The sequence below is a fragment of the Coptis chinensis genome, chromosome 1 (genome assembly GCF_015680905.1).
Source record: "Coptis chinensis isolate HL-2020 chromosome 1, ASM1568090v1, whole genome shotgun sequence".
In the NCBI taxonomy this organism is placed as follows: Eukaryota; Viridiplantae; Streptophyta; class Magnoliopsida; order Ranunculales; family Ranunculaceae; genus Coptis; species Coptis chinensis.
The window spans coordinates 73,969,267-73,994,999 of record NC_141456.1 but is presented as its reverse complement, the minus strand read 5'-3'; the positions used below and the strand labels follow the sequence as shown (position 1 = coordinate 73,994,999).

Genomic DNA, 25,733 nt, shown 5'->3' with positions numbered 1-25,733 from the left:
GCGGTCTAATTTCATAAGTGGTTGGGCGAAATGTTTTAGTGGCTTGGCCGAAATTTCATGGAGGAACTCCGAAATTTCAGCTTTAATTTTGTGGGCGAAATCTAATTTAAGTGGTTGGGCCATTTCTATTTGTTTTGTAATTTGTGGACCGGTTCAGTTAAATTGATGGGCGAACCATTTGTGTGTTGTTGGACCGGTTTGATTAGTTTCCTTTGGGCCGATCAACTAACTATTTTGGGCGGTTTAATATTGCTTTACTTAAAATAGATCTATTTGTGTCTTTACATGTTTAGACTTTCGGGTTAAGGTTTGGGCTTGGCGGTTAGGTCCGAATCGGGGCCGGTGGTCATGAGCCCATGAGCCATGCACTTTTGCCCTTAGCCATGAACCATGGCTATGACCTTGGACCTGTCGAACACGGAAACGACGGTTGGACTTTGACAATGACAAACTTGACCACCATGACGTGTTGATTTTGACGTTGACCATGATGTGTTGACTTTGACCATGATGGGTTGACTTTGATTTTGACCATGATGTGTTGACTTTGACCATGATGGGTTGACTTTGATTTTGACCATGATGGGTTGACTTTGACCGTTGACATTGGACTTTGACTTTGACCATGATGGGTTGACTTTGGCTTTGACCATGATGTGTTGACTTTGGCTTTGACCATGATGTGTTGACTTTGACCATGATGGGTTGACTTTGATTTTGACCATGATGTGTTGACTTTGACCATGATGTGTTGACTTTGACTTTGACCATGATGTGTTGACTTTGGCTTTGACCGTCGACCGTTGACTTTGACCGTTGACTTTTCCAGTTTTTCACATATTTGACTATATGGATAAATGTAATAATAAAACGTTGTCGAATATTATATAATTTGGGTTTGTCATTATCAAATTTAGATTTGACGTGAGTAGTGGGTAAAGCATATATATATTGGGCTTTGATTGTGGGACGTGGATTTTTTTGTGCTTCGCGTTTATGTGTATATTATATGGACACATATAGTAATAAAATGTTAATGGAAAATTGGTATAATTTGGTGGTCATTATCTAAGAAAGATTTGACCTTGATGTTGTGTATTTTTGACACGCGTGACGATATTGAGATGTTAGGAGATATTATATTCCTAATCGTTATAATAAAAATGTATGCGATACGTTGAAGCATTGTGACATGATATAATATCCTGATAGTTATATTAATGCAATATCTTGGAAAATGTATATACACTCCATTATTTTATATGTGAGATGCTAATATAGTATCGGTGAATATTTGCCCACCTGAGTGTGGTGTAGTGCAATAATATATTGGCACGCGTGAAAGAACGAAAGTGACTATGAGATATAATTGAGATGTTTCTAGATATTATGGCTTAGTGCAATAAGGTAATTGACCCGCACGCGATATATAGTAGAAATGTTTATGAGTCATTAATGTATGACACCCTAAATTACATAAACGAAAATCCTAGAACCCCGACTACCACAACTCATGTGATTGGCCGCCTTTCCGGGCGTTTCGATTAATCTGGTTTTGGCCTTTCCTCCGCTACGGCGTTTGATTAAAGGCTGAATGGCCTTCGGCGACCCTCCGGCGAATCAACCCGAATAGTGGCTTGATTATTCCGTTCGCAAAATAGAACGATGATCGCTAATATTTTATGCCGAATAGTGGCGGTGCTTACATAGATTTGGCTTCCGTGTGAGGATTTACGGTGTCGCGGCATCCCGCCGAGGTGGTTACGCACGGAGTGGCTCATTATGTAAAGGGGAGGCATGTGGATGTACATGTTCGGCGTTGGGTTCGCGATTGTGGTAGCCAGGAAACTAGGTAAGACATAGATCTGACGTGATTTTAGGGACACACAAAGAAAGCCCGAAATAATCTAATTATGGTAATATGTTTGGTTGGTTATTTGTTTAGTTAGAACCTAAAGACGATGGAGGAACTACATGCCTTATTTATGATGTGTATAGTTTGTTGTGTGGTTAGTGAGAAGTTAAAGGCCTCGATTGGAGGAACTACCTGCCTTAATTATTGTACTTGAGTATGTTATATTAGTCGTTGAAAGTTAAAAGCCTCGGTGGAGGAACTAACGCCTTGTGGATTGTGTATATATATGTATAAGTATATTTGTATTTTAGGGCTACTCACACCAAAGATTGTTTATAATCTTGACCGATTTGCATGTTTGCTTATCGGGTGTGTTCATTCAATGAACATAGTTGATAAGTTTTGACAAGTTTAGTGTTGAAAAAGGTTGGTCTGCTTTGCTTGTGGTTTTGCATTAAGCGTTACATCTCCTGATCGTTTTGTTTTTCCTTGAGGTGATATAGCTTTTCAGTCTAGACAATGTTTTTGTATTCTCATTTGTATATTTTAATTAAAGAGTTATTGAAAAGAGATTTGTAACCTAATCTTAATTGGGAATTTTTGTAATGAAGAGGACTTATGTATAATTGAAATTTTTATTGGTTTTAATTATCCATATATTTTAAACTGTTTATGGGTTTTTGGAAGTGGAGAGTGCGTCACACCTCGGAGATCGAAGAGTCGGGGACAAATAATGTTTTTCCGAATTCTGTCGAAATTCGGGGTGTGACATAACTAGTCTCTGGGGATACGATTGTTTCTCTCTATATTTAGCATTAGGGTCAATAAGAGTATTAACCTTCGCTTTATCCTTAGCTGCTTTCAATTTAGGTTGCCATATTGGAACCTTTACAGGTGTAGGATCTTCAACTTCTATTATAGGGTATTGTAAGGGTTTCCCTTTTTGTTGTGGTTAGACTGGAACGTCTACAGTTATAGGGTCTTCAGTTTCTATGACAGTATGTGGTATGGTTTTATTCTCAGCTTCCATTTGTGGGTGATCTTCAGGCATAGTCACTTTGTTATCAACTACTCTACTTGAACGAAGGGTAGTAATTGCATGTAGGTCCCCTGGGGTTATATTACCATTACACTGAATATTGTTTACTTCGGAGGTGGTGTTTGTTGGCTTAGGATTAGTCACTGCTTGGCCTGGAAGCACGTCTATTTGGTTATTATTTTGGTTAAGAGATATGGCAATTACCTATTGGCACAAGGACTACATCATTTGCATCGTTTGTTGTAGCATGTCAGAGTTTTGATCATGCTGATCTTTCATAAATATGGAGTTTTATTGCATAATTTGATTTTGTTTTTCCAGCAAGGTCACTACTACTTCGTCTGTAGATAGTTGGACTGGTGGAGTGGTCATAGGAGGAGTGACTAGAACTAAGGCTTGTTGAGTGTTCATGTCTGGATGTTGATAGTTCTGGGTCATGGGCACTAAACCTCTGTTCTAGTCACCTAAGATTCTTTGTCCTTGATGCGGAACAAACTGGTTGAAGCTTGTAGTGGGCCTAACGTTTTGATTATTAAAACTTGGAGGTGTAACTTGTTGTTGGTGATTATAATTAGTGTTTTGTCTCCATTGTGTGTTAGCATTGTTATTAAAAGCATAGACATTTTCTGGTTGTGGTTGTGGTTATGCATAAACAAAGAGGACAATAGAAGTCGAAATGCGCAAGACTAAAACAAACATTACAACGAGTAGAGTTTATGTTCATGATGGGAGTGGGTTTCTGTTGAACAGAGAGGGCATCTACCTTTTTACTGTGGGCATTGATCAACTCCGAAATGTGTGTTTTATTACCCTTACATTACTGCATTACAGCCTTTCTTACGCATAATGAAAAGACAACTCATAGCTTTTACTACCTTTTTTAGATTACAGGCCATTTCAGACCACTTATTACAAAAGCTGCATCTTAACGCCCAAAGGAGTCTTATTAACGCTTATTATGAAGACTCAAGCTGCTATGGAAAAATGCTGGAAAAATGATGAAAAATTCAAAGTCAAAAGTCAAATACTCAAAACCAGAGAACTGAAAGTCACATCCTTAACTCAAAAACTAAAGATGGATGGCCTTGTTACAAAAGAAGACTTGCTAAAAACCTAGCTTGCTCAAGAAGATATGAAAAAGCAAAAGCAATTCACTACTACAGAAAAGGTCATATACCACTATTTTTTAGAGTGGTAAAATGCTTTTTACCACTGTTTCTAAACCATGGTATCAGCTGGGGTGGTAGATACTTTTAGCAAAACCGTGGTATAAACTTGTACTTATTAACCACAGTTTTTCCTAGAACCGTACTAATAACTATTTCAAAACCGTGGTATTAGACCATTACGAAGTACTGATATGTTCCGAAACCGTGGTATAAAGTCACCATATTTGTCACTCTTTTATCATAACCGTGGTATATAAATTTTTTATTTAAAAAAAAAATCCATGGTTTTTTAAATATTCCAATCACCTCACGTGCCTTCATAAAATAGTTATGCATATCACATTCCATTTCATCACAAATTCAAAACATCATAATCAAATTCCAATCGAAAATCCAAATATATATATATATAAAGAACCCAACCAACTTATTCCATCTTGTTCTGTATTGCAATGAAAGAATAACAATAGAAAAAAAAAAACATATAATTCTCTATAACTTCACCAAGAACATTCTCTTCTGTGTTTGACATTCTCGTCCCAAGAACATTCAGCCAATAATAAGCAAAGTTTGATCACCCTATGAAAGAAATAGTTGTGATTAAAAAATAAAGAAAAGTACATGTAAAACAGTTTAGAAATTGTATAACTAACCACTTATATATGATACCTTGTTAATGGGCACATACCTAATGGGCACACTTGACAGGTTTTGAACCAACGAATGATGCAAACTTATTGCCATAAGGAAAGTACCTACAGTCCATACTCGAGAAAGCGTTCAAAGCTCTGAATGAGCAGCCCGTGGCATCAGTTGGGCATGAGGAAGCAAGGTAAGAGCTCTCTGAACTGGCAATCAAAGTCACCACTCTGTCTAGGTGTAGTTCCACTCAACTCCCTAAAAGTCCGTTCTTTGACAGAGATTGTACAACTGGTTGTCTAGATGAGAAGTTCCTTTCAAATGGACAAGCTAGGATTGGGGACTACTCTGATAGTTGCCTGACTTCAACTGGAAGCCCATTATCTCCATTGGCTGTGGGGTTGCAGTCTGCAACAATCAAGAAAAGGCCAAGTCACTGACTTGGGAGAGTACAGGAAAGATCAGACTCCATCAGTCCCCACTGTGCAATATATTCGGACGGAATATGAAAAACTAACTCCAAATGATCATATTCTTACTTTCTTACCGATCCTTTTGCAATTTAATGTCAAAACTCAACAAAGTAATACCATACATAACCACTAAGACAATGAACAAACGCAGCACGTACTAAACTTAAACCCCATGTACCATTTAAAACATATCAACACCCAAACATTAACCTCAAAAGAACCAAACATAAAGAGCAAAATTTAGACCCAGCTCAAGTATAAGTAAATAAAATAAGAATCAAAAGAAGAAACATACCCCAAGCAACAGTGAACTCATCACTTGTAGCACTAGCCATAATGTATATAATCGTCCCGGGAGAGTGCACCCCAGTTAACTAACCACCAATCTTTGGTTTTAGGATCCTAACAAAACAAAAGAATTAGTAGCTATACTCAATAAGAACGATAAAAACACACTTTGTTTTATCCATGGCAAATGTCAATTGAAGTTAACAAATCATTCTAGAGAAACCATTCTAGAGACAATCTAAAGTAAATTAAATAGTGGAAAATTTCACTTACTAAGGAGATAGTAAGAGCCAATTCATGTTGATCTCCATCATACTTGGAAACTGGCTCTACAAGCTCACCAATGGGATTGGATCACTTACATTCATATAAAGGGATTGTAATATAACGAACAAAATAATTACACAAAGCATTTACACCAAACCAAATGGAACATGTGCAAGGCAATGGAATTTACATGAAAATGACAATAGGGCTTTTTTTTTTTTTCTGTAAAGGACCTCCTCTTCATGAAGCTCATATTGACTGGAAACAAATTAATCTGAAAAATGCTATTATTGAAAAATAAATAAATAAAGGACAAGTTTTATATCTCAGTAGTCCATAAATTCCAACAATTGGATCTAGCTTCGGGTGTAGTTCAATGTTTTAGAATTAATCTCCTGTGAGGATGATTTTAATGGTGAGAATACCACTGATAAATAATTTTTCAATCCATCTCCATGTGTACCCCACTAAAACTGATGATGGAAGTTGTGTATAAAAATGTGTACATACACAACCCAGTGTCATTTAAGTATTGAAGCCCATAAAAAACGTAAAGAAACAAGGGAATACCTGTCCTTTTGAAGACGACGATAGCTCAATTAAAGCCTTAGATAAGACGACCTCACCCACTTCTGCATCTGCCTCTTCACCCAGATCTTTGAGATCTCATACCAAATTCCAATGTACCTCAAAGTGTGAAGCCAAGCTTAAATGGGCATGCAGTGCAAACAAAAATGCATTAAAAAATCCTCCATTACATTTTATTTTACTAACCACAATATTTCCAAGTAACTGAAATTTGTAAAAGCCATTGTAAAAGTAAGGAGCAAAATTAAAATAAAATCACCATACGAATCCAACATCATCTAGTAGTTCATAAAGCATACAAGAAAATATTTGAACTCCTAACAATGCTAAAAAATGCCACCTTAAGGATATTGAGACCATTCATGTCAACCCAATCCTTGAAGACCAGGCACATGTCATCCACCACTCAATATACTCCCTGTCGTATTAAACCAACTAAATATTTGTTTGTCATTTCTACTATTCTTATATCAGAGAAAAACATTGTAACTTACCTAAGGAGTATTGCTTCATTATATTTGATGTGACATTATATAGATCAATATGCACCATCTGACCAACTTTCTCTCCAAGAGTCATTATGTTCATGAGATCCCTAATTCTGTAAGGGACACTAAACAACATAGGAGGAGTAATCCAATTAAAGGGATCAAAATTCTTGCCACCTTTTTCACCCCGAGAGGAAACACAGCAAAATATGTGCACTATATCAATTATCAAGGCTATGTGAAAGCTTCAAAAAAACCTTTGCAAAACACACACAAAGCTAACGGGTACTAAATCATGTCTTTAGCTTAAAGCAAGAGCACAAAAAACACTATTGATATGTAACCTCAAAATTTTAGTACGCATGATCCTTGATACTTTCGAAAGTTACCTTACTAAACAGATGAAGAACAATAGCTAGGAAATCTATAGAATTAATTACAAAATTTGATTTTTACAACTAAATACCCAAAAAATTTAGACTCTAAATTTTGCAAAGAAAAATTTCTTCTAGTTCAACAATAAGAACCTACTTACAAGAAAAGGGAGACCTTGCATCTATTCCGTAAAATTTAAGAAATTAATTAATTAACCAAAACAAGAACTTACTTGCATAAAAAGATAACCTTGCAACTTTATCCATAGGAGAGAGGTGGAGCATCATTGTTCGAAATAATGAACCAGATCGAGCATAAATTGGGGAGAGATATAGTGGAAATTGGACAGAAAAACCCTTAGTGACGATTTTCTAGACGTTGGATAAGGGACTTTTAGCGAGACATCTTTTGCCCCCTTTTTTTGATTTTTTATTTACCCTTATTTGTTTTGTTTTCTTAGTGAGTGGTTTGGGCCAGGCCACTTTTATCCACGGTAGGTGTAATGTTTCAATACATAAACCACCCTTTTTCAATAAACAGTTGGGTATTCGAATATCAAAACACAAATTAGGGGCCATATTTGGTAGTACCGTGGTATATGGCATATCAAATACCACTGTTATCGGCAAACAGTGGTATCTGGACATACTTAAGTTAGAAAAGTGAAGTGCACCCTGGTAAATGACTATTAGCCACTGTTATTAGAAAAATAGTGGTTTATGCCATTTGACCTACCGTGGTAAATGACATTTTTTGTAGTAGTTGCAAAATCATAAAGCAACATGGTGATGTGTCTTGATTGTAGAGGGAGAGGGCAAATCAGTCTTTTGTAAAAGTAGGGGTATAAAAACCCAGAAGTAGGATGAGAGAATACACCTAGACTTATTCTAGTGTCATGTAGGAGTAGTGTAATCTTTATTTTCAAGTTATTTACATTCAAGTTTTGTTTTTACTTTTTGTTCTTAAATTCAATCTTTTTCATTTCAAGTTTATGTTTTAATCTTCAATCAAAGTTGTTTCATTTCAAGTTTATGTTTAAATCTTCAATCAAAGTTTTCATTCATCAATCAAGTTGTTTTATTTAAGTTTAGGAAGTTTAAATACAAAGTTTGAGTCATTCAAAAACAAGCCATGAAAGTTAACAATCCTACCTTCTCTTCTTCATAAACTCCCAATCAATATATCTTCTAAAAATCTATGGTGAACCTCAAACTCCCACTCTACACAGCAACAGACATCGATAAGAGTTTTAAGCTCGGGATTAGGGTTAACCTCAAACATACTGACAGCATTAACTGTTGAAGAAGGAGTGGAGCGGGAAGAGTCGTTACCTCCCCAATTGTTATTTCTTTTAGATTGATGTTTTAAGAATTTATAAGCCTCCAAGGCTCCTTTACTAAGGAAACTACCCCCATTCATTATATCAATAACCTCTTTATGATGGTGTGAAAGCTCCTTGAAGAAAGTGCGGATAAGCGTGTCCTAGGCAAGATTGTGATGCGGCATTCAATAAGAGGATTAGTGAAATGATTCCAGGCCTCTGAAAAGGATTCATGAGGGTTATGGGGCAAGAAATAAATCTTTTGAAATATTTCATCTGTTTTTAATGGTGGATAAAGCTGTTCCATGAACAACTGACCAAGTTTAGCCCATGAGTCCACAAAGTTTGGCGTTTGGGAAGTTAACCAAGATGCCGCCTTGTCGGCTAGGGTGAAAGGAAACACCCTAAGTTTAATTTGTTCCGAACCTACATTGGGATGATCGAAAGTAGTGAGAACTTGTTTTATCCTACGGATGTGTTGATAAGGTTTCTCGTGATCTAAACCATGGAAAACCGGTAGCAAGTTAAATATATTCGGGGGAATTTAAAAATCTCCTACTGGGTCTACAAGAATGATGCATGACTTAGGTCCATCGATCAGGGCTTTGTAAAAATCAGAGAGAGGAGTCTCCACTTTTTCAACCATTGATCTAGGTGTGGTGTGTGAATTTCTAGTTAAGCATGTGGTATTGTGTCTATGATAAGCAAGTAAAGCAGGTTTATGCGTAGTTGATCTTAATCTCGTACAAATTGAAGTCTAATATGCAAACAACCTAGTTAAGCATGCAAAATAGCCTGATTATTACTAGAAATTAGTCCTCTTACAGCATATGTGAGGATGTGGGTGTTACCTGGAGCGTCCTTGCTACACTTATAAATAGTGCCTTCAACAGGCTTGAAGCACGTTCTTATGCTACTAGAACACGATACGAGTACGGTTCCAAGTTCGAGAAGTGGATTGTGAAGTCTTGTAAAAAAAACTCAACCTGATCAGTATAACTTAGAGGGTGGGTGCATTTTGAAATATGCCAAATAAAGGGCGTGCACGCCTTTGACTGTTGATTCAAAAGTCAGGCTTGCTGCAATGGGTTTCGGATTTTTGTAATCAATTTTTTTTTTTTTAGAGAAGTGGGCTTGGAACTAAAATATTGTGGGATTGGTTTCCAATGGGTTTCATGTATTGGGTATCTAGACTGGGTTGTATTTAAACCTAATAACAACTGAGTTTTTTAGGACTGGGCTTTTCAGAAAGGTATTTAGGCCCAAACAAATACTAGAAAATGCTCGAGAGACTAAATGACAGACTATGTGAAAAACTGAAAGTACGGTTATTGGAGGTCAGGGGGCGCGCGCTCCAATATAGGGTAACTAGGGCGTAGGCGCACTCTGAAATTGCACTATAGTACGCCAAACTTCTCCAGGTAGTTCATTGGATGCACAAGGACTATTCTGAGACCTCGATTTTGAAAACTGTTGCAGCAAACAAAAACACAGTCATGAGTCCAATAAGAACATGCACGAAACAAGAAAAACAGTAGGGTGGGTGGGTGAATTTGGGCTGTTTCTAATGAATTTACTAGTGGAATTTACGTCTAAAGGCAATTAAGATGGCAGCGACGCCATTTGATAAGTATAAAAACAATAGTTTACTCCTACTTAATGCTAAAGAACACTAGATAGAAGTAAACTAAACTATTCTTATGCTATCAATTATTGTTTCCTACTCTCACATACATATTCATGCAATATATAGAGTACAGAATCGTTCCACTCTTAATTCTTTAGACATAACGAATTCAACTAATGGCAAACAAGGAAACAGTGGTGAGAGCAATATGTATGGATGTGAATTTATACTATGAAACTAATTTATGAATTTAACTTATGCTAAGTTCTTTAAGTAATAGAATATGTCTTGAATAAAATATGGAGAAGAATAGAAAGGGTTTGAATCCACTTTAATGATTTCCTAGCATGCCAGCATAGATTTGTTAAGAAATTTATATTTTCACACAAGGTGCAAACTTAAAGACTAGACCTTTAATGGTCCTTAATCAATTATAGTATCTCTAGTCATAACTAATTAGCATGAGAGAAAGTTTGCTCCCATTCTCATGACAAACTCACTATTCTCTAGTCTAGGGTTAACTTTCCTTATTTTTAGGTAAAGAAAAACCTAGACTTGAATCTCTTAAACAAATACTCTATTCTAACAAATCAAGTATTCATCAAAGCTTCATTCAAACCCCCTCTAATGGAAGTTAAGTTTTGATTCATGGGACTATCATGAATAAAAGAATAAGAATAAGACATAATAGAAAGAGAAATAACTTAATTAATGAAACTATGGTGACTTAATGGAGTTTTAGGCTAAGAACATAAACCCTAAATTATTCTAAACTAATAGGGGAGAGAGAGGACAGAAATGGGAGAGTTTAGCCTTAATCCTCTTTATATAGGGGAGGATTATGTTTACAATTTCATTCATGGGCTTTGGAGCCGTGTTTTGAGCCACTAAATCAAGCTCAAAACCAAAATACTTAAGTCCAAAAAGGGTTTCACTGCTAGAATTTAAAGATACGTCATTTTGGAGTTTTGATGGCTTTTTGTCCTTTTTCTACCCAAATTGACTTTGACTGAGCTTGAAAAGGCTTTTTCTTCTTGATTCTCTGGCTTTAAACATAGAACTTTTCTAGCAATCTTCTTGACTCGTTTTCCATGCAAAATGGAGTTTTTAAGTACATAAACAACTTCAAGACTTGAAATACACAAAATCACATAACCAATACTAACTCTTATTTATTATAAATATAATTGGCCAAAATGTATTACTATTAAGGGGCTTAAACTACAATTTTGGGCTCTTATCAAGGGAGGGGATGATTCATCCTCTGGTTCGGATGATTCACCAAGTGTGCCGAAGATTTCAAGGAACATTCTTCAGTAGGTGGATGATAAGAGCCCAAAACTGTAGTTTTAATCTCTTAATAATATTACATTTAGACTAATTATGTTTATAATAAATAAGAGTTAGTACTGTTTATGTACTTTTGTGTATTTCAGGTTTTGGAGTCAACTATGTGAAGAAATATGTCACTTTTGCAAGAGAAAGGAGCAAAGGTTGGTTGCTAAGAAGTTCTATGGTTAAAGTGCAAGTTTCAAGGAGAAAAAGTCTTTTTAAAGCCAAGTCAAAGTTGAAAAGTCAAAGTCAACGCGGGCAGAAATAGAGTATAAAAGTCAACAGAACTTCCGTGGGTCGTATCTTTGGACTCAGACCTTATAATTGGGCCTATTATATGTCAAAACGACCGGCTCGGAAAGAGCTTTCTAATAGTCCTAGCTTTAATCCAATCAAAGGAGTAAAAGTATATAAAAAGGTTGTTGCAGTATTCTTCAGTAGAAAACCCCTTTTTGGATTTAAGTAATTAGGTTTTGGGCTTGATTTAATAGCCCAAAACATAGCTCCAAAACCCATGCATGAAATTGTAAACCTAACTCTCTCCTATATAAAGAGTGCTAAGGATAAACAAAACTTGGCTACTCCCTATTTAGTTTAGTTGTAAATTTACGCTATCTCTCTCCCCTTCCTTTAGTTTAATATAGTTTAAGTAATTAGGGTTTATAATTGTAGCATCCATAAAACCTTCATTAAAATACCTTCAAGTTATTATTATTATTCAATTTAATTGCTTCTCTTTCTATTATTTCATATTCTCATTCTTTTGTTCATGATAGTCCCATGAATCAAAGTTAAACCTCCATTATAGGGGGTTTAAATGAAGCTTTGAGAGAACTTAATTTGTCAGTATAGATTTGTTGTTTAGGGTTTTAAGTTTAGGTTTTTCTTGACTTAGAGATAAGAAGAGTTTAACCTAAACTAGAGAATAGTGAGTTTGCCATGAGAATGGGAACAAGCTTTCTCTCATGCTAATTAATTTATGACTAGAGATAGTATAAAGTAATTAGGGATCATTAAAGGTCTAGTCTTTATATTTTAACTTTGTGTGAGAATATCTAGACTAGGGTTTTCTATACAAATCTATGCTAGCATGTTAAGAAATTGAAAAGTGGATTTCAATCTCTCTGTATTCTTCTCCATATTTTATTCAAGTCATAGTCAATTTCTTTAGTTAAATTAGTATAAATTAAATTCATATATTTAGTTTCGTAGTATAAATTTACATCCATAAATATTTTCTCACCATTATTTTGTTGTGTTTGATTAGTTGAATTCGTTAAGTTTAGAGAATTAAGAGTGGAACGATTCTATATTCTATATATTGCATAAATATATATGTGAGAGTAGAAAATAAATAATTGATAATGTTAAGATTAAGTTAGAGAAATCTAGGGTGATTTTACCACTTATCAAATGGCACCGCTGCCATCTTAAACTCTTTCAGGACAAGAATTAAATTGCTTGAATCCAAGGGCAATCCCCCATTCTTAACCCACCCACCCTTTTAATTTTTCATTCTTGTTTCTCGTCTTTTCATTACTATTCATTGTTTTAATCACAGAGTGCACCCGCCCTCCCTTTTGCCTTGCACAAAGCACGCCCATGCTCCCTTAAGACTGTGGACTAACAGTGAAGAATACTGCAGTAAAGGTATTTTTAAATTTCCGAAAATTCTAACAATTTTCAGACATAATCTATAATGTGTTGTTGATTTACTGGAATATTTTCAGATTTTTCCTATTTGTTTTACCTAGTGAACTATTACCATCTTTACACTGCTGTATTTCAGCTTTGACATAGTAAGTTACGGGCAAAACTAACAAGTAAGGTTACTTTGGAAATTCCAAAAATTCTAAGATTTTTACAAGAGTATCTATCATAAGGCAGACGTTTTCAGTAAAAATTTGAAGAGTTTTTTATTTCTTTTGACCACCTAACTAGTAGATTGTTTTCAGTGTGTTTCTGCAGTTTTGCAACACTGAATTTCTGGAACAACAGCCGATAAGGAGGGTTTGTAGAACTCCAATTGCTCTAAAATTTTACAAGAATACACATGATCTGTCAAAAGTCTCCAGTAAAAGTTTAGCGATTTGGCTCTCTTTTGATTGGTTAACCATTCATTTGTTCGTACTGTGTCCAAAAACTGTTTCTCAAACTTTGTAGGGCAGTAAAAGGACTTTCATAGCTCTGATTGTTCTGAAATTTTACAGGGTACTTGCTAGATGTCTTAGAAAACTACTATAAAAATTTCAAAATTTTTGGAGCGCACCCGCGCCTTTTCTGAGTGCTCACGCGCTATTGTTGCTGTTTTCAAAAAAAAATAAAAAATCGAATCAAGATTTCGAAGGCCACTTTGTGTACTTTATTTTAAAAGCTACCAAGCTTCAAGAAAGCCTGATTCACAGGTTAGTTCAAGGCTCTCTTTTTGCTCAAGTTATTCAATGTTCCGAACTTCTCTAAAACACTGAGATTGTGTATCAAAGACGATATTCATACGCGTAGCAAGGAGGCATTCAGGTACTCCTTCTTTCACTCCTCGTCTCTTCTGTCAGAGTAGTTTAATTCTAGTATAATAAGCCTTGTTTTTCGTAGACACAATACCACACACCTATCTAGAATTTCATACACTACACCTGCATCAATGGCTAAAGAACCAGAGACTCCTCTCTCGGATTTTTATAAAGCCCTAAATGATGGCCCTAAGTCGTGCATCGTTCTTGCAGACCTAGTGGGGGATTTTCGAATTCTCCTGAATATATTTAACTTGTTACCGGTTTTCCATGGTTTAGACCACGAGAAGCCTTACCAGCATATGCGTAGGATAGAACAAGTTCTCACTACATTCCATCATCCTAACGTAGGTTCTGAACAAATTAAACTGAGGGTGTTTCCTTTCTCCCTAGCCGATAAGGCAGCGTCTTGGTTAACTGCCCAAATGCCAAACTCTGTGGACTCATGGGCTAAACTTGTTTAATTGTTCATAGAACAGTTTTATTCACCACTGAAGACAGATGAAATGCTTTAAAAGATTCATTTCTTCCACCAGAACCCTCATGAATTCTTTTTAGAGGCATGGAACCGTTTCACTGATCTTCTCATTGAATGCCCGCATCATAATCTTGCGAAAGACATGCTTGTTCATGCCTTCTTCAAGGGCTTTCACATCATTATAAGGAGGTTCTAGATATCATGATTGGTGGTAGTTTTCTTAGTAAAGGAGTCTTTGAGGCTTATAAATTCTTAGAAGATTAATCTAAGAGGAACAACAATTAGGGAGGTAACGACTCTTCCCGCTCCACTCCTTCTTTTGAGGTTAAACCTGATCCCGAGCTTAAAACTCTTATCGATGCCTCACTAAAAAGATAGATGTCCTCTCTATTCAATAACAACCCACTCCAGTCATGAATATTAACTCTACTATTTGTAATGTCTGTTTTAGTCTTGAGCATTTCGACTTCTATTGTCTTCTTGTTTATGCACAACCACCACCACAACCATCAAACTTCAACTAGTTAACTCAACCTCAAGGACAAGGAAACTTAGGTGACCAGAATAGAGGTTTAGTTCCCATGGCCCAGAACTATCAAGACATGAACGCTCAACAAGCCTTAATTCCAGTTTAACCATCTACAGACGAAGTAGTAGTGACCTTGATGGAAAAACAAAATCAAATTATGCAACAAAACTCCAACTTGATGAAAGATTAGCATGATCAAAACTCAAAAATGATGCAACAAACGATGCAAATGATGTAGTCCTTGTGCCATAAGATTATTGACATGTCTCCTAACCAAAATAATAACCAAACAGTCGTGTTTCCAGGTCAAGCAATGCCTAATCTTAAGTCAACAAACACCGTCTTCAAAATAAATAGTATTCAGTGTAATGGTAATGTAACCCTAAGGGACCTACATGCAGTCACTACCCTTCGTTCAAGAAAAGTAGTTGATAACAAAGTAACTATGCCTGAAGATCACCCGTAAACAGAAGCTGAAAATAAAACCATACCGAATACTGCCATAGAAATTGAAGATCCTACACCTGTAGAGGTTCCAATATGGACACCTAGATGGAAAACGATTAAAGATAAAGCAAAGAATAATCATACTTTTGACCCTTATGCTAAATATAGAGATAAACCACCGTATCCCCAGAGACTAGTTGTGTCTAAAAAGGACGAGAATTTTGATGAGATTAGGGAAGTATTTAAAAATTTGACTATAAACCTACCTTTTCTAGATGTTATAAAAAGTATACCTAGACACGCTAAGTTTCTAAGAGAGTTGTGCACCAAGAAGACGAAAACCAATATACCTAACGAAACCTTCTTAACTAAACAATATCCCTCTTTATCTTTATCATAACAACTGCTCTATTAAACCTCGGGGCGAGTGTTAACTTACTCCCTTTTTATATTTATAAACAACTAGGTCTACCAAAACTTCAACCAACCAAAATGACTTTGCAGTTAGTCGATCGTTCTATTAAGTATCCCAAGGGTGTAGTTGAAAATATTCTCGTTAAAGTTTAGGATTTTTACTACCTAGCCGACTTCGTTATTCTTGACACAGAAGCTACTCATGATTCTATTCCCATCATCTTTGGGCGCACTTTTTTGGCAACCGCCAATGCCCAAATCAATTGTCGGGATGGCTCAATGACTCTTTCATTTGGAAATCTTTCTATGGAAGTTAACATGTTTAGACAAAAGCAGAGACAACTAGGTTTTCCTGTAGGAGAAGTGAAGTCTATTGACAGTTTTGTATCTCACATTAGTGCGGTCGACGCTTTTTTCCTCACACTAGTAGATACCCCTCTTATGGAAGAAAACAAAGATCACAATTTTGACTCCTTGGCCGAGATTGATAACTTTCTCAAATATGTAGATGAATACCATAATTATGTGGATGTGACCAAGCTATATGAGGAATTCTATGAGTTTCTAAGAGTCTGTTATGATCCACCCTCTCCAAAACTACCTAGAGCACCACCCGACCACCATCCACCTGACCTAATCCCTCATAGAATCCAATCATTCTTCCCACCTTTTTCTTCTAACACTTATCCACATTCTAAGTATTTTCCACAACCATTCATTTTCTCACGATCATTCACTTGGACACCCTCCCATTCAACTAAGTTGCATCGTAGGAAATCTTGGTGCTTGATTATTTTTGGTGGTGCATTCCATGTTAATTATTTATGGAAAGACCCACAACTTTTTTGGTTGTTGATATATGGTAAACTGCATTTTAATACATATAATTTATATAAAGTCTCGAGTTTCTAACTATAAAGATTTATTTTATTCTTCGGTGCACTCCATTCCAATCTTATGTTATGGGAGTGCACCATTAAGGTAACCGGACCCTCCTTTTGGAGTGAGTGGTTGTAAGTGTCGGATCCTTAGTCCATGTTTCATGTGACTCACGCATTCATCTTTTACATTTTTTCTCGTTATTTGAGTAGTGTTTCTCTATAGAGTGAGTTTCATTTTTATTTCTTCGTAATTTTGTTTTTCTAAAAATCAAACATATAAAAACTAAATAAAATAACAATATAAACATATATTAGTAAGTCTAGGGAATCTGACTTTAAAAGACCCAAGTTTTTGTACAATACCACCTTTCTAGAGTATAGGCCAAACAAAAATTTTCAAACTTTAAAAGAGTTTTTCAATTTTGTTTGGGGGTGGCGTATTTTGGTCTTTCATTTCAAAATATTTTGCCACCCTTTGTCTGTCATGTTTACTCCAGTAGAGTTGATGTTAGTTAGTACGTAACAATTTAATTATACTTCATATTATCATATCATCTTTACAATATTTCTGTTACAGGTGTGCCAATTTTTATCACGTTTCTATGGTAAATTCTTTCCTTATCTCTTTACACATTTTGAAGACAAAGCGTTCGATTATTTGGGGTGGGATAGAAACATTTGCAAAAATTAGGTACCTTGCGGATGTAAATTACGCACTTTTCTTTATAAAAATTTAAAAATCTTAAAAAGTGTATACTATGCACTTAGGAATACTGGTATTGTTTCTTTTTCTGTGATGATAGTAGTCTAGAAGTTTCACATTAATTCTTAAATTAGAATAGTTTTTAGAAACTTAGGTTAATATGTAGGTAATAGTCATTGCATCTTTCCATAAATATATTGCATGAGCATCTATGTTTGTATTGGCAGTAAGTTTCTGAAATCTATGCTTGTATACTTATTCTACAAATCCTGTGAGAATATAGCCTAAAACCTTATATGAGTGAAATATATGAGTAATGACACAAGGGAGAAGTAAATTTCGAATAGAAAAATCACACGTCCACTTGCTTAATCAATATATCATATCTTAAGCGAGAATTTAGGCCCTTTTTGGATTGATATAGCCAGAAATTCAAATATATATGAAATTATTTTCCGCTAGTCGCCCCTCTGAGCCTTTCTTTAGCCTTTTCATAACCACAAATCCTTTACCCTTTTATAAAAACAAAATAAAAATAAAAAAATCCTGCCCGATTTTGAATGAGTCTGAGAAGTAGGATGAAATGGAGAAAAGAAAAGAGAAAGACCTGTGGAAAACCAAGAATTTGTTAGTTGCTTTAAATAAGAAAAGAAAGTTTCCATCTAAAGAAAAAAAAAAAAAAAAAAAATATATATATATATATATATATATATATATATATATATATATATATATAAAATTTAGAACTCCAAAAATAGAATAAAATGAGTCAAAAGCCAAAAGAAAAAAAAAAAAAATAGCTAAGGATGGAAACAAAGTGTAGAAGCAAAGTAAGAACAAGATTTTCTCGAGTTACATATTTTGAAGATCTTATTATCTCAGACTTGTCCTTTTTGAATATCAATTTCTTTCATTCTTAAACCATCACCTAATCCCCGTAACACCTAATAAATACCTCTAACTCAATTAGGAATAGGTTAGTGTGATAGTAAGTGGCAGATGTGTTTGATTGACTTCACCTTCCTTGTACGTCATTGAGTTTGTAAGTAAAAGTGTGCCCACTGCACACTGGAGTGAGCAAAACTTGAGTGGAAAAATCAGAGTGTTTTTGTCTTGACATATTTGTGAGGACCTACTTAAGGACGTTATTCCAAAGTTTCAGAAATGGATCTGTTATTGCATTTCATATCATAGTTCATTATATATATATATATATATATATATATATATATATATATATATATATATATATATATATATATATATATATATATATATATATATGATTGATTATTATTATGCAAGTATTAGCTTAGGTTTCGAATTTATTATTCTGTATTCATTACTAGCGAGATGTATAGATATCTGATAATAAATAAGGAAATAGTAATTTTATTTTTTAGTCGTTGTAGTATAGATGAAGTTTGTGAGTACCTTCTCTGTAAAACTCTCACAATGTTACAACTCGTCCACTAGGGAATTCCTAGTGGTTTAAGGCCTTATTACATATGGTCAATACAATCGCACTCAGCGAAACGAGATTAGTTAGAACTCTATTTTTGGTCACTTATTTTAATTTCTCATATTTGCTTAAGTACAAGCAAAATTTTGTTTGGGGGTGGTTTGATAAGAGCCTAAAATTATAGTTTTAACCCCTTAATAATATTACATTTAGACCAATTATGTTTATAATAAATAAGAGTTAGTAATGTTTACGTACTTTTGTGTATTTCAGGTTTTGGAGTCAACTATGTGAAGAAATATGCCACTTTTGCAAGAGAAAGGAGCAAAGGTTGGTTGCTAAGAAGTTCTATAGTTAAAGCACAAGTTTCAAGGGAGAAAAAACCTTTTTAAAGCCTAGTCAAAGCTGAAAAGTTAAAGTCAACGTGGGTAGAAATAGAGCATAAAAGTCAATAGAACTTCCGCATGTCATATTTTTGGGCTCAGACCTTGGAATTGGGCATATTATATGTAAAAACGACCGGCTCGGAAAGTGCTTTCTAATGGTCTTAGCCTTGAGCTAATTAGAGGAGTAAAAGTAGACAAAAAGATTGTTGAAGCATAAAAACCCTTTTTGGACTTAAGTAATTAGGTTTTGAGCTTGATTTAATGGCCTAAAACATAGCTCCAAAGCCCATGCACGAAATTGTAAACCTAACCCTCTCTTATATAAAGAGGGTTAAGGCTAAACAAAACTTGGCTACTCCACTATTTAGTTTAGTTGTAAATTTACGCTATCTCTCTCCCTTTTCTTTAATTTAATATAGTTTAAATAATTAGGGTTTACAATTATAGCCTCCATAAAACTTCCATTAAAATACCTTCAAGTTATTATTATTATTCAATTTAATTGCTTCTCTTTCTATTATGTCTTATTCTCATTCTTTTATTCATGATAGTCCCATGAATCAAAGCTAAACCTCCATTAGAGGGGGTTTGAATGAAACTTTGAGAGGACTTGATTTGTTAGTATAGATTTGTTGTTTAGGGTTTCAAGTTTAGGTTTTTCTTTACTTACAGATAATAAGAGTTTAACCTAAACTAGAGAATAGTGAGTTTGACATGAGAATGGGAACAAACTTTCTCTCATGCTAATTAATTTATGACTAGAGATAGTATAAAGTAATTAGAGATCATTAAAGGTCTAGTCTTTATATTTTAACCTTGTGTGAGAATATCTAGACTAGGGTTTTCTATACAAATCTATGCTAGCATATTAAGAAATTGAAAAGTGAATTTCAATCTCTCTCTCTATTCTTCTCTATATTTTATTCAAATCATATTCAATTGCTTTAGTTAAATTAGTATAAGTTAAATTCATATATTTAGTTTCATAGTATAAATTCACATCCATAAATATTCTCTCACCATTGTTTCCTTGTGTTTGATTAGTTGAATTCGTTAAGTCTAGAGAGTTAAGATCAGTGGAACGATTCCGTACTCTATATATTGCATAAATATATATGTGAGAGTAAGAAATAAATAATTGATAACGTTAAGATTAAGTTAAAGAAATCTATCACTTATCAGTGGATGAGGAAGAGTGTGATTCTGATTGCGATTCATATTCATTTTGTCCCCTTTGCCCTAAGAATTAAGTATGTTTGTTCGTTATTTTGGTTTAAACATTTGAATATTATGTTGGTATCCTTATTGTGTTATGTGAACTATTTTTTATTATGTTTATTTTGTGGATGGATGAATGATATTTAATGTGATGGGATTATGTTTATGTTTTCCCCGCCAACATGCTTATGTACATTATTACTACATTTTGGAGAAAGAAATAACACTATATAATCATGGAACAGTCAGCAACTGGCATTATGATTCCAGTGTATTTAGAGTTTGACAATAGGCTTGATTACAAAAATATGCAATGTACTTAGGTCCTCTTAAAACTTATATCAACATACTATTTTTTGTAGCAATTGTATCAATGTACTACTTTCAATTTCACAAAACTAGCAATCCATTATACTCTGTCAATTAAATGGTGATGTGTCATGCTTTTTTTTTTTCATTTTTTTTCAAAGACTCTTATGTGGCAAATTGTTTACACGTAGATCAAAATGCTGACATCAACCAAAATACCAAAATTTTGGCTTATATCAAAATATCAAAAATGCAATTCCCAACATATTGGCATATTGATATGTTAATTTCCATTTAAATCCCAAAAGTTTAAAAAAAAAAAAAAATTGTTTAAATTTTGGTTGAATTGCGTCTGTTTTGGTGGTTCATTAGATCTAGGAGCTTGAATACGAATTGGGTTTTCCTGATTTTGAGATATGGGTGATTGTTCTGAGTAGATCAGAAAAGGGAGTAGAAGACAAAGAGTTGAACCCATTTTCGATTGATTATAGATTGAACCATGGAGCTGGTGGAGGAAACAAGCCATGGGTTAAGAGTCAATGGGTTGAGAAATTGGCGTTAGATACGATTTGGGTAGGGAGCTAGAACATTGTTTGAATTAGTTATGATAGAAGAGTGATTATGCATTATTTCATGTCGTAAGTCATCACTTGAGTTTTTAGGTGAAACTTTACTTTCGGGTTTTGTGATTGTTGTTGTGTTTAGATCTGGTCGTGCTCATTGTTGAAGAAGATGATGATATCATCCTTTTTAATTGTTGGGCCTTATAATAAGTAATTGCTAAAGCCCAAAAGTGTTGTTTTTTGGCGTTAAGAGTTATCAATCTCACCCATTATATTAGGTGCATTATTTTTGCCACATCACGTCCTAATATTATGCCAAGTGGAAAATACAAAAAAATTAAATTGAAAAAAAAAAGCGGACACATCAACACTTAACTAACGACTTTTAACAGATTGTTAGTTTTGTGAAATCGAAAATAGTATATTGATACAATTTTTACAAAAAATAGTATGTTGATACAAGTGTTAAGAGGACCTAAGTACGTTGCATATTTATGTAATTAAGCCTTTGATAATATGTAAATGTTTGTATTCCTGGCTAACATTACATAAATCAGTATTAAGAAAAGTCCTTAAGTCTAATTGCTCTTAATAAATTCCTGTTATTATTTATCAAACTTTTTTCACATCAAAATTTGTTAAAGGTTGTTGATATTGTTTCAATTTATTACTACTTAATAGGCTGTGTGCGATGACTATTAATGAAGGAGAAGAAACGATCCTCTTTTTTGTTTTCTTATAAGTGTTTTGAATTGCTGATTGTTATTTCAATATTAATGTAGTATGCCAGGTGCAATAGATGTATAAGAACACTGCCATCTCAGTGGGAAATCATTTAAGCGGGAAATTTTGAGCGTGAAACCTTTTGGGCGGTTGACTTTTCCTATATTAGTACTCATTCACCCATCAGAATTGTATCCCATTTCCTTTTACTGTGTCTCAAAAAAAATAAAATTTTTGATTGGCAAACGGGGTTTTTAACGAGGTCCCTGTTACACCCCAAATTTACAGAAAATTTAAAATAGGAAATTATCCAAGATATAAATATCTCAATCGTCACCCTATTCAATCATTTGAAAACTCAGGATGACCCTATTCATTTGAAAACTCACCCTATTCATCCCATTTGATCATCCAAATAATTTTGTTCACACAACTAAAGACAATATAATAACCTGTGAAATTCATATAATATAAAAATTTTGGGGCAGTATATCTCCATTAACAATTTATAACAATTCGAAAAATGGTAACAGGGACAGTATTTAAACCATATATTCTACCATACGATCAACAATATGTATTTCAAATTCGACAGTATATAGCGCAAAAATGAGTAGAAGAATACTGAGCAGAAACCTTATATATATTTGACCATTTTTAAACAGATGTAAAAATCTAGGTTCAGTGAAAGATAAAAAATATCTACTCACCTCTGTTCTGTTTACGAGCGGCATGAAGGAATAAAAACTTGAAAACGAATAACGCCCCGTAACCATCGTCAGAAAGCAATCCCCATAATCTTTCCCTTTCTCTCTGCTAAAAATCTCCGTGTAAACTCCTGTGTAAACTCTCTTTTTTTTTTTTTTCAAAACCCCTGAAAATAGGGATGAATGTTTATCTCTTTTCCTTTCCTATTGCCACTAATCTTTATCCTTTTTATTTTTATCTATTATTATTATTATTATTATTTATTGTACTAGGAAAAATAGAAAAAAGTGGGGTGTTATAATATACACACCTTAAAGGAATCTCATCCCGAGATTCTAGGAAAGAATGTAGATCAACCAAACAAACACTACGCCAAACAATAAATTTTCTAAGGTAACTGATCATATCTCAACGACTGAACTTTATGTGATAATCTAAAACATTCCAGCAAGATTAATTACACTTTATTTACAACTTGCACCATAAAGTCATGATAAACAAATATCATAAATGATATATAAGTGTATACTCAAGTATACACACCTTAAAAGGAATACACGTATACAATATCATATATTCTTACATGTAGAAATATATAAACACAACTCACATGATGAGAAACACCACTTTTTACAAAAAGTATGAGACCAAAGTCCAAAACAAAACAAACATTAACCAACAAGGAAGTTTAACACCACAAAGAAGCACTCCTACTACGCATTACCACATTCCGGGGATCACCTAGACTTTCTCATTCTTGGCTAACCTAAGCTCTGATACCAAACTGTCACACCCCAAATTTCCAGAAAATTTAAAATAAGGAATTGTCCAAGATATAAATATCTTAATCATCACCCTATTCAATCATCTGAAAACTCAGGATGAAACGAAACCCTAATAACCCATTTGATCATCCAAACAATTTTGTTCACATAACCAAAGACAATATAATAACCTGCAAAATTCATATAATATAAAAATTTTAGGGCAGTATATCTCCATTAACAATTTAAAACAATTCGAAAAATGGTAACAGGGACAGTATTTAAACCATATATTTGACCATACGATCAACAGTATGTATTTCAAATTCGATAGTATATAGCACATAAATGAGTAGAAGAATACTGAGTAGAAACCTTATATATATTTGACCATTTTTAAACAGATGTAACAAATCTAGGTTCAGTGAAAGATAAAAAAATATATACTCACCTCTGTTGTGTTTACGAACGGCATGAAGGAATAAAAACTTAAGAACGAATAACGCCCCGAACCATCGTCAGAAAGCAATCCCCATAATCTTTCCCTTTCTCTCTGTTAAAAATCTCCGTGTAAACTCCTATGTAAACTCTTTTTTCTTTTCTTTTTCAAAACCCCCGAAAATAGGGATGAATGTTTATCTCTTTTCCTTTCCTATCTCCACTAATCTTTATCCTTTTTATTTTTATCTATTTTTATCTATTATTATTATTATTTATTATTATTATTATTATTATTTATTGTAATAGGAAAAATAGAAAAAAAAAATGGGGTGTTATAATATACACACCTTAAAGGAATCTCGTCCCGATATTCTAGGAAAGAATGTAGATCAACCAAGCAAACACTACGCCAAACAATAAATTTTCAAAGTTAACTGATCATATCTCAACAACTGAACTTTATGTGATAATCTAAAACATGCCAGCAAGATTAATTACACTTTATTTACAACTTGCACCATAAAGTCATGATAAACAAATATCATAAATGATATATAAGTGTATACTCAAGTATACACACCTTAAAAGGAATACACATATACAATATCATATATTCTTATATGTAGAAATATATAAACATAACTCACATGATGAGAAACACCACTTTTTACAAAAAGTATGAGACCAAAGTCCAAAACAAAACAAATATGAACTAACAAGGAAGTTCAACACCACAAAGAAACACTCCTACTACCCATTACCACAATCCGAGGGTCACCTAGACTTTCTCATTCTCGGCTAACCTAAGCTTTGATACCAAACTGTCACACCCCAAATTTCCAGAAAATTTAAAAAATGAATTATCCAAGATATAAATATCTCAATCGTCACCCTATTCAATCATCTGAAAACTCAGGATGCCTAATAACCCATTTGATCATCCAAACAATTTTGTCCACACAACTAAAGATAATATAATAACCTGCAAAATTCATATAATTTAAAAATTTTGGGGTAGTATATCTCCATTACCAATTTATAACAATTCAAAAAATGGTAACATGGACAGTATTTAAACCATATATTCGACCATACGATCAACAGTATGTATTTCAAATTCGACAGTATATAGCGCAGAAATGAGTAGAAGAATACTGAGCAGAAACCTTATTTATATTTGACCGTTTTTAAACAGATGTAAAAATCTAGGTTCAGTGAAAGATAAAAAATATCTACTCACCTCTGTTATGTTTACGAGCGACATGAAGGAATAAAAACTTGAGAATGAATAACACCCCGTAACCATCATCAGAAAGCAATCCCCATAATCTTCTTCTTTCTCTCTGTTAAAAATCTCCATGTAAACTCCTGTGTAAATTTTTTTTTCTTTTTTTTTTCAAAACCCCCAAAAACAGGGATGAATGTTTATCTCTTTTCCTTTCCTATCTCTACTAATCTTTATCCTTTTTATTTTTATCTATTATTATTATTATTATTATTATTATTATTATTATTATTATTATTATTATTTATTGTACTAGGAAAAATAGAAAAAAAAACTGGGTGTTATAGTCCCCTACCCCTTTATTAATAATAATAAATGTTTCAAATCAATTACAGCTAATGTACTTTTTCCCACTAGCATCCTCATGTACAATATTCCTAACTTCTAATGAGAATGTGCTAGGGTATATATTAATATTCTGCAAGCCTATTAGATTCTACATTTGATGCTA

At 33.9% G+C, this 25,733-nt stretch overlaps 1 non-coding gene across 1 annotated transcript; it reads right to left on the bottom strand.

The window, feature by feature from the left end:
• Window positions 1-14,475: 14,475 nt before the first annotated feature.
• On the bottom strand, window positions 14,476-14,581 carry LOC147525179 (small nucleolar RNA R71). The gene has a single exon (XR_015206078.1). It is a non-coding gene; the product is annotated as a small nucleolar RNA R71 (small nucleolar RNA).
• Between the last annotated feature and the right edge of the window lie 11,152 nt (window positions 14,582-25,733).